Source organism: Callithrix jacchus, chromosome 8 (assembly GCF_049354715.1).
Source record: "Callithrix jacchus isolate 240 chromosome 8, calJac240_pri, whole genome shotgun sequence".
Lineage (NCBI taxonomy): Eukaryota > Metazoa > Chordata > Mammalia > Primates > Cebidae > Callithrix > Callithrix jacchus.
In genome coordinates, this window is record NC_133509.1 from 7,978,292 (window position 1) to 7,990,781 (window position 12,490).

At 42.9% G+C, this 12,490-nt stretch overlaps 1 protein-coding gene across 2 annotated transcripts in view; it reads right to left on the reverse strand.

The window, feature by feature from the left end:
• Positions 1-12,490, reverse strand: part of RORA (RAR related orphan receptor A) — a 763,546-nt gene that overhangs the window by 681,737 nt on the left and 69,319 nt on the right. The gene's annotated exons all lie outside the window — the stretch shown is intronic.

The following is a 12,490-nucleotide window of genomic DNA, read 5'->3' on the forward strand; positions in this document are numbered from 1 at the left end:
TTAAGGAAAGAGGCTGGGCACAGTGGCTCACACCTGTAATCCCAGCACTTTGGGAGGCCGAGGCGGGTGGATCACGAGGTCAAGAGATCGAGACCATCCTGGTCAACATGGTGAAACCCCATCTCTACTAAAAATACAAAAAATTAGCTGGGCACGGTGGCACATGCCTGTAATCCCAGCTACTCAGGAGGCTGAGGCAGGAGAATTGCCTGAACCCAGGAGGCAGAGGTTGCGGTGAGCCGAGATTGCGCCATTGCGCTCCAGCCTGGGTAACAAGAGCGAAACTCCATCTCAAAAAAAAAAAAAAAAAAAAAGAATTCCTGGTGTAACATAAGCTTTGCATCCACTGGCAAACAGCTTTACCTTTCTAGTGAAACAGTAGGCAAGAAGCAAACACAGCTCTTTTCATCTCCAATGTCATATTGTTTCTAAGATAAATACCATTGGTTTTCAAAGAGTTTAGAAATGCTATACATGGTTAAACTCCTTTCTATGTGGAGAGACAGGACTAACATCCTCTTATAAATTAGCTCTTAAGCTCATGGTAGGAAGCTATGTTTTTGGAGCTACTGTATGACTTACTGTAACAATAAGTCACACATGACAAGGGGTGTTCCCCCACATTTCTTAGAGGTAGAAAAAATACACTATCAGAAAACCATATGTCAATTATTTATTGGCCTCCTTCAGTTGATCTTCTTTGGGCTTATAAAGCTCTGCATCAAGTGCCATCCTTTAAAATAAGGAGTTCAATTTAAAAATAAGAACTGTAGCGCCATCATTTGCAAACACGTGGACATCACAAATAATACGTACATAAAGACAATCTCATCCATTTGGTCTATATTTGATGACCTTGTTGAGCCCTCCCTGTGCGAACAGTATTATGTTAACGACCTTAATTTAAACACAGAGTCAAAAGAAAACATTCCTAATGAAACACAATTTCAAATTACAGTTAAATCTGTCTCCTAGACCAAAATATACAAAAAAAAACTCTTGCTTGTATTTTTAAACTTCATGTGACTTATTTAAAGATTCAAGGTTTTCACTGAAATGAGGGGTAGCTGACTAAACTCATTTCGGCTAAATAGTAACTCAGGCAGAATTCTACCTGTGGATTTGGATTAACTCTCCTCATTGAAACACGCGGAAAGCGGTTTGACCAGGGGAAGCTATGCTTTTCTCCAGTGCTGTTCAAGGCAACGGTCTGAAAAAAAAATAGGCTGGGAGGCAAATTGCCATTTCTCTACTTACAAGTGGGCACTGGTAATCATTACATTCCATCAGCTGCTCTTTGGCGCTTCCATTTTTAAAATTCAATTACATAGAACTATGTGTATCTGCAGAGCTTTTAAATTATTAGAAGGCAAGGACTCACCTTATTGAGCAAGAGAATACAGGTATTGGAGCTTCACAGATTTCTGACCCAGGATAAGAGGTAAGCTGCATACTACCTGTTAACTTCCTACCCATAGTCTAGAGCAGACATCACCAATAGATCATCAATTATATTCTTTTACTCTGTGCCCAAATGTGGCCTTAGATTTCTTTTTCTTCTTCTTCTTCTTCTTTTTTTTGAGACGGAGTTTCACTCTCGTTACCCAGGCTGAAGTGCTATGGCGCGATCTCGGCTCACCACAACCTCCACCTCCTGGGTTCAGGCAATTCTCCTGCCTCAGCCTCCCGAGTAGCTGGGACTACAGGCTGCACCACTGTGCCCAGCTTATTTTTTGTATTTTTAGTAGAGACGAGATTTCACCATGTTGACCAGGGTGGTCTCGATCTCTTGACCTCGTGGTCCACCCGCCTCGGCCTCCCAAAGTGCTGGGATTACAGGCGTGAGCCACCAGGCCCAGCCCCTAGATTTCTTTTTAAGAGAGCACTACAGGCAGTTGATACCAATTGACAGTATATGAAATGAAAGCTTTTTGTATTCTGTGATGTCATCCAAGCCTGATGTTACAAGAAAGACACCCGACAAACTCCAAGTTGGATAAGATACAAAGCCACGTGACAGGGCCAAGACTATGCCCTGATCTCTAAATTCTGAACACAGTGCTTTTCCACTAGACATTAAGTGAAGTGTTGGGCATTTAATATGTAATCCTTAACTAGGCTGAGTGAATAAATGAAACTTTCCCCTTTGTTCCTTAGTGACTTCTCCTTTTCTTTCGGGAAGATATGTCTGGAACAAAGCTCCTAACCATTACCAAGTCATCATATTTGGGTACCAAATTAAGCTTACTAGGCAAATAAGAAATACTGCCACCCATCCATAGGTTTGAAATTCCGGAGTGTCCCATTATAGGTCATCTTAGGATATCAATCCAAATCTCCTCCAGGTTCAACCCCACAGGGTAAGAACTGCACACCAGCGATGCTGCTACTGCTGATCTGTGACATCTTTAACTGAATATTCCCCTCTCTGGCCACCATTGTCTTTATCTGTAAAATGAAAAGTTTCAAAGACCTGACCTCTAACACAGTTTTTGAATAGGAAACTTATCAAACATGTACTTCAAATTCAGCAGGTATTTATTAAAAGTCTAGGGAACGCAGACTTTGGATAAAAGTCCTATGATAGATGCCAGGCAAAGCCAATGTGGGGGGAAGAAGTCTGCCCTCCCTTCAGTCCCTGAACTCACTATTAGCACATGGTTTGCCTGGCCAGTTGGGGAAAATCGTTGTTCTCCATCAGGCTGTCAGTCAGAGTCGTTTGGGAAAAAATCCAGTGCGATTTTAATCTCCGCAGCTCAACAGCTTCTCTATATGCAAACTACAAACAAAAACCAAACAAATACAAATTCCACCAAATGTCCTGGTAGAGAACGATAAACCCAGAAAGGCAGTGGCAGAAAAGCAAATGTTATAAACACATATTTTAAATGGACATTTTTCTGAAGTCAACATCTAAAACTCACATTCTTTTAAAGATTCCCCAACTTCTAAACTGGAGAAGTAGTTGAGCTCCTGCCCAGCTATCAATGAAAAGAAGCTACAAGAAGGAAGTGGGATAAGCAAGCAAGGAAGATGAAAAATTCATTGTGAGGAAAAGCACCATGACAGATCTAACAGATATTTCCTTCCAAATCAAATGTGTTTATGAGTACAATAATATTTATAGTCAAACATCATATATTTATATTTGAATGTTATATGATCATATATTATGTTATATATAAATATTACATGTAAATATTATATTGTCAAATGTAGTTAAGTTCAAATCTACAAAAAATTATTCTACTGTGTTTCATTTATTCATTCAACAAATATGTACTGAATCCTTCTGTGTGTTAAGTACCATTCTAGGTGCCAGGGCATTTAGTGAACAAAAGACCTCTCTGCCCTTGTAGAGCTTACATTTAGATAAAAATAAAACCTGGAAAGCAGCTTTTTAGGACATCTCTCTATGCATCCATCCATCCACAGACTCAAAGATATTTATTAGGTAACTATATCATGCCAGGCTTTAGGTCAAGCTGGGAGAAAATCAAGAATCTAAGATGCAAGCACTTGTAGATAAATAAGCAACTCTCGATGGAATAATGGAGGTCTGGACAAAGCCTATGGACACGCTGCTGCTCCTTTAAACATAGCTCACTAAAGAGCTGTTTAATGGAGGTACAGACACAGCACCGGGGACGGAGGCGTGATCAATGTTCCTCATGTTTTAGGGGACGACAAGTCGCAACTGAACTAGCCTTTGAAGGGTGAGTAGGCGTGTACCAGGTCACCTCTGGGGGAACAGGTGTCCTGATAGAGAATCCCTTCAGAAAAAGAGTAATGAGAGTACAGAGAGGGTTGGACATCCACAGGAAGCCCTGGGACCTGCAGCGCAGGGTGGGGATTGGAAGGAGAGGATTCTGGAACGGCAGGTTAGAGCCTCAAGGAGCTGGATCTCAATGCCATGTTCAAGAGTTTGCCCTGAACCTGGAGGAACGGTAAGATGAACCAATTTTTAGTAAATATCCAGTTCAATTGAGCCTATGCCATGTATACCTATGTGGGGTGGGATCGTTCATCCCTCCAGGTTTTGAGCCTCCTCCAACCCCAAAACCAGTGAAGGAAATTTTACTAATTATTACCAAGGAAGGAGATGGGGGTGTGACTGGCCCAGGCTGGACAGAGCCCAACACACTCGGAGAGATAGTATTTTCTTCCTCTCAGCAACTGTATCCGGTGAGCAGCTGCTAAGCCACTCATAGTGCCAGAGACTCAGTGGGCCTGATGGCTGTTAATGGTCTTTATTACCTAGCTGAGCACCTCAAACTCCAGTTACTAATCACAGGGCATCAACTTGAATGTCTGGCTATATCATTTTTGTTCACTGATTTGCATGAGGGGATTTGGGCACGACCAGCTGTAAATTTTCTCCTAGCTCTAAAACTCCATGACTCTTCTCTATGGCCACGTGCATCAGTAACGACCTTGTGTATTCTGCACTGTGGGTTTCATGCATGAGCTCCTCCTTCAATTGCTAAGAACCCTCAGGAGCAAAGAGCTACGCAAGGGCGCACAATGACATGGAGGCCCAGGCTAGAGCAGGACGCAGCCATTATCATTCACGCTAGCTAGCGTTTATTGATCTCCTATCAGGAAGCCGAGTTTGTAAGGCCAAGCCACTTTTAGCCATTTCGACGCCTTGCCTGCAGTGGGCTCCCACAGCTTATAGACGTGAAGCAGGTGGTTCCGCTTGATTAGCAAATCTCACACCCTTATATCCCACACTTCCTAGCCAAATCCCTTCTACATTTCTCCTTCACTTTCCAACAGCTGGTCTTTAACTTACCCCTTTTCTCATACGCAATTCACACTTTCACCTCCCCAAATCCACAGCTCACTTTGAAGGCATTCCGCCCTACCAACCGCATTACTCGTCGGGGTCTCCAACTGACATTCTCTTTCTTGGCATATCCGATTTGTGGGATGAAAAGGGAAACAAAAGTAAAGGCCAAGATAGGAAGGACCCATAGGTAGGCTGGTTCAGTATTTATATATCAGACTTCCCTGAAACCATCAGCCAACTGCTGATAGACCAAGCAGTTCCCACTAACTCTCAGACCAACAAGCCTCTAATGCCCTGGCCTTCAAGGTGAAAAATACAATTACTAAGAAACTGTGAGCCACAGCACTCCATTAGCAGCTGAGCTTCTGGGCAAGGGATCCTTGGAAATATCTCAGCAGTGGAAACAAGTGATTCTCAGTCACAAAGAGGTCACAGACCTAAGTGACCTGTCACCCCAGATGGGTCATGAGCCATCTGTGGCTAACAATAGAACAAATTTTAAAGTTTGAAAATAATTAAACTTTACTTCATCTATTACAGGGGATTCAAGGTTATCACACAGTAAAGTCCTTCTCCCAGCCCCACTGTCTGGGATGTTTCCTCAAGTGGGAAGGAAAACGGTGGCCTTAGAGCTATGGTACCCACTATGTCTTTGCCTCAGTGTGAGTGTGTGTTCTACATGGAAATGTGATTATGGCAGTTGCGGCAGAAACGGACACCCTCGGCTGGCTGGAGAGTAGAGAGTGGGCTGAGAAAAGGGAAAAGCAATGGTTCTGCCTCTCGCGTTGTCAAAGGGAGGTGACGCTGGGCAAGGAGTCCACATCAGTAATGCAGTGCTCAGTGACCACTTTCGTGGATCCAGATGTTCAGAGAAAGTTACAGTCAGACAGGATGAAGACGTTCTGCAGTATGGGGACTGTCCTGATTAACAATGGGACTGGCACTTGGTATATTTCGAGACAGCAAGAAGATCTGAACTGTTGTCACCACAAAGAAATGACAAATGTTTAAAGTGACAGACGTGGTAATTATCCAGATTTGATCCTTATACAAGCATACATGCCTTAAAACATCACACTGTACCCCATAAATATGTATAATTACTATGTGTTACCTATTAAAAAATCAATGAAAAAAGATGACTATCAGCATGTCACGTCAAAAATAATTAACAATAAAATTATGTTAACCTTCAAATAAATACTAAATAAATAAAATTAAGATGATTTTCTATAGTTAAAAAATATAGAAGAAATATATCTTCAGGCATACAGATCTTAAATCCCAAAACTAGCCAAATCCAACTCAAGAGAAGGCACCAAAGGGGGTTACATTCTGAGAAGGAAAAATCAGTGTGGGAAAAGGAGAAGGTTAATGAAACAAAGCTGGGAGAGCCGCTCGGTTTCTCCTTTTTAAATACACCCTGGCTGTTTGGGGAGCTGTGACTGCAGGCATGGGAAGCTCTTTGGAAGACTCCTTGGGCTATTAGGCAACACAGACTGATCAAATGGGAAAGATTAGACAAAATAATACACTTGTGTATGATGCCTGGCAAATTCTGTCTCATCTTCAGCTGTGAGGAGAAAAAAAAATCATCGTTTCCTCCAATAACATTAATTATCCAACCACAGAGGAAACTTGACAAAGGCTGAAGATGTGTTTAGAAACATCGAAGGTGATGAATCACCGGGCCCAGATCCAAGGATTCAGACACCTCAGAACCGGAGTCGTCTTCTCGCCACATTCCAGGTGGAGGGAGACCCCGCGTTCCAACCCAGCCAAGGCAGGAATGCGCACACGTGCACTCCGGGCTTTGTGTTCTGGAAAACAGGATCAATGATACAGAGAAGATGCCACGGGCGTCTCAGAACCCAGCAGGCAGAACCCAATGTTAATCCAGCTGTAACCATTCCCTCTCCTCTCGCATGACTTTTCTGGAAGACATTCCCTGAAACTTTGCAGAAGAAAAAAAAAATCTCATGATCCACTCAAAAGCCAAAGGACTGTTCCTGCTCTTCCGTGGGTAAGAAGCCAGGTCCTTGTCACTTCTCTTTTTTTTTAAGAGCATAAAGCACAGGGAAAGAGGGGAAAATGTTGGAAGGCATGCATGAAGGTATTGTGAAATCTGCTCCTCTTACCGTGTTTAGTATGATTCTAGGTTTAAAAATCTAGAAAAAAGTGTGTTTGATAATATTTGCAAATGGTCCAATACTGTGGAAAAGGAGCTTGCCTGAGATAGTAGGTTTCTTGAGCTCCTTCTTTTAATCAGAAAAGAAGCAGCAAAGCAGTTTCCCTTCTGCCCCCACAGGCCAGTACCCCTAAGGTCCATGAGTCATAAAATCGCCCCTGAAGAGCCAGTTCCATCAAGGCTTCTCAGCAACTCTCCATTACGTTCCCCAGAGACCTGGAGAGATGGCGCCAGAGAACAGCCCAGCAGGAATCTGTGGGAGTGAAAAGCAAACAGGAAGCCTGAGACCCTAGGAGGCAGGAGCACTCTGAGAAGGAGGAAAGTTCTGGAAGCTGCGGTATTATTGGAGCCGTCGTTTAGGGTATGGAGATGAAAAACAGCCAAGGCTTGGAAACTGACCCTTCAAACTGGACGCCCTCTCCAGACTCCCCCATGTTATAGGTGATGTTAAATGTGAGGTGAAAAGAAGTCAATCAATTTGTCAAAGTCACACTTTTATGATTTAGTACTGGTCCATTTCAAGGATTTGCCTTTTCAGAGAATTTTCCAGGTTGTAAAATCAGACCAGTGCATATTCAGCCCAATACCATCTATCTTTTATAATGAACGGTGAGAAACATGTTCGTCTTGAAGAACCTGGGTACTGCCAGAGCCTCCAGTTCCTTCTAAATCAACCAAACAATGGTATCCTCAATACGGTTTCAAGGTAGAGGATAATTTATCCTTTTCCACGCTTCGGAAAACCAAACAACCCTGCATGGTACACGTAGTAAATCTGAAACAGAATGTCATGAAGGGAGTACCTGGAACATGGTAGGTACTTAGTACAAGTTTGTGGGATGAAAAAAACAAATCACCAAAACCAAGTATTTGGGCCAATTGAAAATAGATTCTATCCTCTGAAACATCACGCTTTGACACCTCTTAGGGAAATAAAAATAGCCCTTTGGCATAAATGTAGGCAGCATCATGAATATTAAAAGGAACTTCCATCCAGAGAGCTCTGTATTGGGCATGGCACCCCACGAGCTGTGTGAATGGTGGGGAGGTAAGTTAACTCTTCTGCGTTTCAGCTACAAATGAAACTTTTAAAAAACACCTCTAAGGTTAAAGGGTTATTTGTGTGAACTAAGTGATACAGTAAATATGAAGCTACATGTATAAAGTTTAAAATGCTGGACTCCGGTATTTGCACGACACAGATACAATATATCTGATCTTCACAGCACTTTGTACCCAGCTTTGGTGTAACACTTACCCCACTATTCTCCAGGAGCCAAGATTTAAGGGACAGCCCTCCCCACCATGTGCTAGCACTATGAAAGGCACTGGGCACACGCCAATAAGACAAAGAGAAAAATCTTTGCCATTGATTTTAAGCAGCTCTCTCCCATTAGTGTGTATGTTTTAAAGCCATCTGATTCTCTTCACGTCTAGCCTAGTGACTGGCCCTAGTTTCGTGACTGCCACACAGTAAACGGTTATTAGATGACCATTAAATGCATGCATGGTGGGAGGGATGAAAACAAATGCAGCAGTGGGATAATCGACCCATCCCTCAGACCCAGATTAGTAAAATTCCATAATATGCAGAGCTGAAGAGAGCAACAGCATCAGGCCTCTGAGGTATGTGTATGTTCCTCAGCTGGAGCCAAATCCCAGACCCTGGAGAGCATGGAAAGCCACAGTTCAATTCATGAGAGGACGTGCCAAAGCCCAACCCCAGCTGCACACTGACTTGTCGGAAAACTTACCAAATTCCCTTCCAGAGGGTTTGCTGTGACCACTATCCCAAATGGAGTGCTGGTCACATGTCATACTTGGACGCCAAGTCCTAGTCCACAGATTGTGGGATGAGCAATTCCATCTTGACAGATGTGATCCCTGGAGTAGTTGAAGTGACAGTGTGGAGTTTTCCATTCCTCCAGACAGCCGGCAAATACGTGCTGATCTGACTTGGCTTAAATGAAGGCCCAACAGCCTTCTCCTCTCTAGAAGTGTCATTTCAACTGGAGATCAGCCAGGATGTCTTTGCAAGTTGGGGGTTCTCAACTTTCTAGAACTGGGGGGGGGCTGGGAAATCTGCAGCAGTAATTGGATATGAACTTGTCATTCCTCCTCCAGGGTGGTTAGTGTTGGTCAAAGGCATATTATTTTTAACTAACTTTAAGTCTAAATGGCTACATACCTCAATACTTCCTAGGCGGCTGTCAATCTTTGCCTTTATTGAACAAACGTGAACAATTTTTGAGCACTTGGTATATACCAACCGGTCTTCTAGATTCTTTGCAGTGTCTACTCATTTACTGCTCATTCATTCCTCCTAAGGTAGGTACTATCATTTCCCCCAGTCTGCAGACGTGGTAACAGACACCCAAAGAGGCTAAGAAACTGTGTTCACGGTTTGGATTGTCGCGGGAGCTGTCATGTCAGTTGAAACAATATTTGACGAAAGACTGTGCACTTTGGAGAATAAAGAAGCTCTGTTCCTTTTCAGGAGTGAGTCATTCTGAGGTATCTTCTATGGGATTTAAAGGACAAAAGCAGGGATGGAATGGGAAGGTCCAAAAGGAAAAGTACATTGGGAATACTGCATTCACATCGGCACCTTTAACCAAGGACAGGGGATATCAAGGAAAGGACACATGCAAGATGCGGTAGGATCTTTTCTCAGATTCAATCTCGGTCATTTTAGGAATATCCCTCAATAAACTGCGAGCATGGAGTTACATATGTAAATGTAGATAGACATAGGTAGATATAAATAATGGATATAAATAGATAAATCAGACTCTGATTTAAGAATCACTTCCTACCCTTTGTTAATTGGAAAATAATCATAGATCCTCCTACACAGAATGAAAGAGGGTAACTTAGCCCACATCAAGAGTCCCAGTTATCAGCCTTGTTGAAGGAAATGCCACACCCCCTCGAGACTCGTCTCTCCTCATAAAGAAGTAGCTTTGCCTTTGCTATTTACCCACCTACCCTTGCTGAACATTATTAAAACATTAAGCCATCATTTAACCTGAGAGAGAAAATTTAACGCTGCAAATGTACTTCCAATTTTTTTTCCTTACCGGTTTATCACCTACAGCTAATGCCTTTCTTCCATCAGAAACCCTTGTCAAAAACTGATGCTTATCTCATGCTAATTTCACCACAAATACCTGATCTGAATTCTAAGTAATTAGCAAATCAGGTAACCTGTGAGATGCTGATCTTTTTTTATAACCACAAAAAAGCTTGTCACAGAGGATATTTTAGTTCAAGAACATTTCCAATCAGGAAACCTAACATCGCGTTCCAAAATACCACACTGCATTGCATTCATCCGTTTAGGTGACATATTGACTGAGGACAACAATGTACCTTCACGGCAGTCACACTGCATTGTGAACGTGCAGTGACAATGAGGTGTGCATTACGTGTGTTTTACCAGTTTGGGTAGCTGCCTATAAAGAGGGATTAGCTATCACCAAATTCATTGTGTGAGGTTCGGGTTTCCATTGTGAATGAAAAGCATTTGTTTGCTCAACCAGAAGTATGTATGCGTACTGAGGATTTTCATTCTGTGAGGATCTGACGACGGGTACACTCAGATGATAAAAGACAAAATTCCTACGTAATTCTGAAAATCAAACTATTGTGTAGTGGACCCTGGGAGAGAATATGACTCATTCCAGTCCCTTCTCTGTGATCAGCAGCTCTGTGACCTCAGTTTTCTTACCTATAAAATAGGGATACAAACAACACCTACATGAAAAGGTCGTAGAGAAGAATGAAAGAAATGATGCCACAATGCCATGCAAACTTAAATCGACACTCCACATAAGCCCTCGGGTTCCTGGCAGGGATCACCAATCCAAGAACTGACAGGATCTACTTCAAACAAAAGGAAACAACAGCAAAGCTGCATAAACACGCTTCCATTACGGCTGCTCATAAAGCAGTTCCCTGTTTACAGATATTAGCTTGCGAGGTCTACAGCCTCTGGTAGTAGACGTAAGTAACTATGAGGTGAGAAACATACATTTTCTATGATTTACAAGTTCATATTACACATTTTCACAGCATTGTTGTTTTAACATTGAACTGCATGTCACACTATAGTTATCTTATTGAGCTTTAAAATTCCGTAAATAGTCTTTTTTTTTTTTTTTTTTAATTGAGACGGAGTTTCACTCTTGTTACCCAGGCTGGAGTGCAATGGCGCGATCTCGGCTCACCGCAACCTCCGCCTCCTGGGTTCAGGCAATTCTCCTGCCTCAGCCTCCCAAGTAGCTGGGATTACAGGCACGCGCCACCATGCCCAGCTAATTTTTTGTATTTTTAGTAGAGACGGGGTTTCACCATGTTGACCAGGATGGTCTCGATCTCTTGACCTCGTGATCCACCCGCCTCGGCCTCCCAAAGTGCTGGGATTACAGGCGTGAGCCACCACGCCTGGCCCATATATTCTTATTATAATCGCAAACAAACAAAAAAATATCTTGCAAAACAGAATTCTGCAAATGTTAAGCATGAAACAAGGGCAAAGAAGGGGATTTGGCTGAGAATGCCATGAGAACCTGATGCTTGGCCCGTAGCTGGTGCTCGCTGCCTGCTTGATGAATAAATGGATGAGTGAATCAACTACAGAGGTGGCAAGAAACATGGTGGCAAGTGGAGAATTTCAGAACTGCATGCTATTTTAGAGCTATCATAACTGATCATAGAAAAGATGGAGAATTCTTTGAGTGGGAATCTTAGAGGGTTATGAAGAGAGCTGTCTTCACAAATGAGGACATAAAAGTCGCCATGCAGAGTGAACACAGAGAAAATCCTTCCTATTTCTTCACTAAGACTCAGCCACTCATTTGCCCAATGAACGAAGAGTTCCCATGGAAAGCTGGGCAGGATGTCTCTGGGGGAAGTACCAATATAACAAGCCCACTTTGCACTGGAGCAAGCACAGACGTTTGGAGACAAGCTCCCATGAAAAGCCAACTGTATTGCACTGAAGCAACAGGACAGGGGTTTTGGTGTATTTGGGAGGCAGGGGGTCTGGCAAAATAGGGGGCATCTTCTTACTCAGAAGCCCAATATGTAAAACCAGAAAAGGCCAAGGTGCTTTGATGGAAGCAATGGGAGGAGAGATGAGGCTGGAGCCAGAAGGGCTGTGGATCCCATATGAAGTCCCAACTCCATGTTCCCCCAAATGCTGGGGACACTGCTCTTGTGGACTATCTTTCTGAATTCTTTTTGAGAGCTCCACAGCAATACAGGGCAGAAAAGCAGGCAGTAGCCACCTTGATCCAAGGTCTGACTGTATTTAGGCAGCATGATATAAAATTGGAAGAAGCTGAGTTTTGTATTTGAGAGACCTGGGTTCAAATGCTGGCTCTGCCATTTTCCAGCTACCTGGGCAAGTGCTGACCCTTTCTGAGCTCAGTTTTGTCTTCTGTGAAACAAGAATAAGTCACATCTATCCCACAGCCTGGCTGGGAGAATGTAATGAGATAATGTAT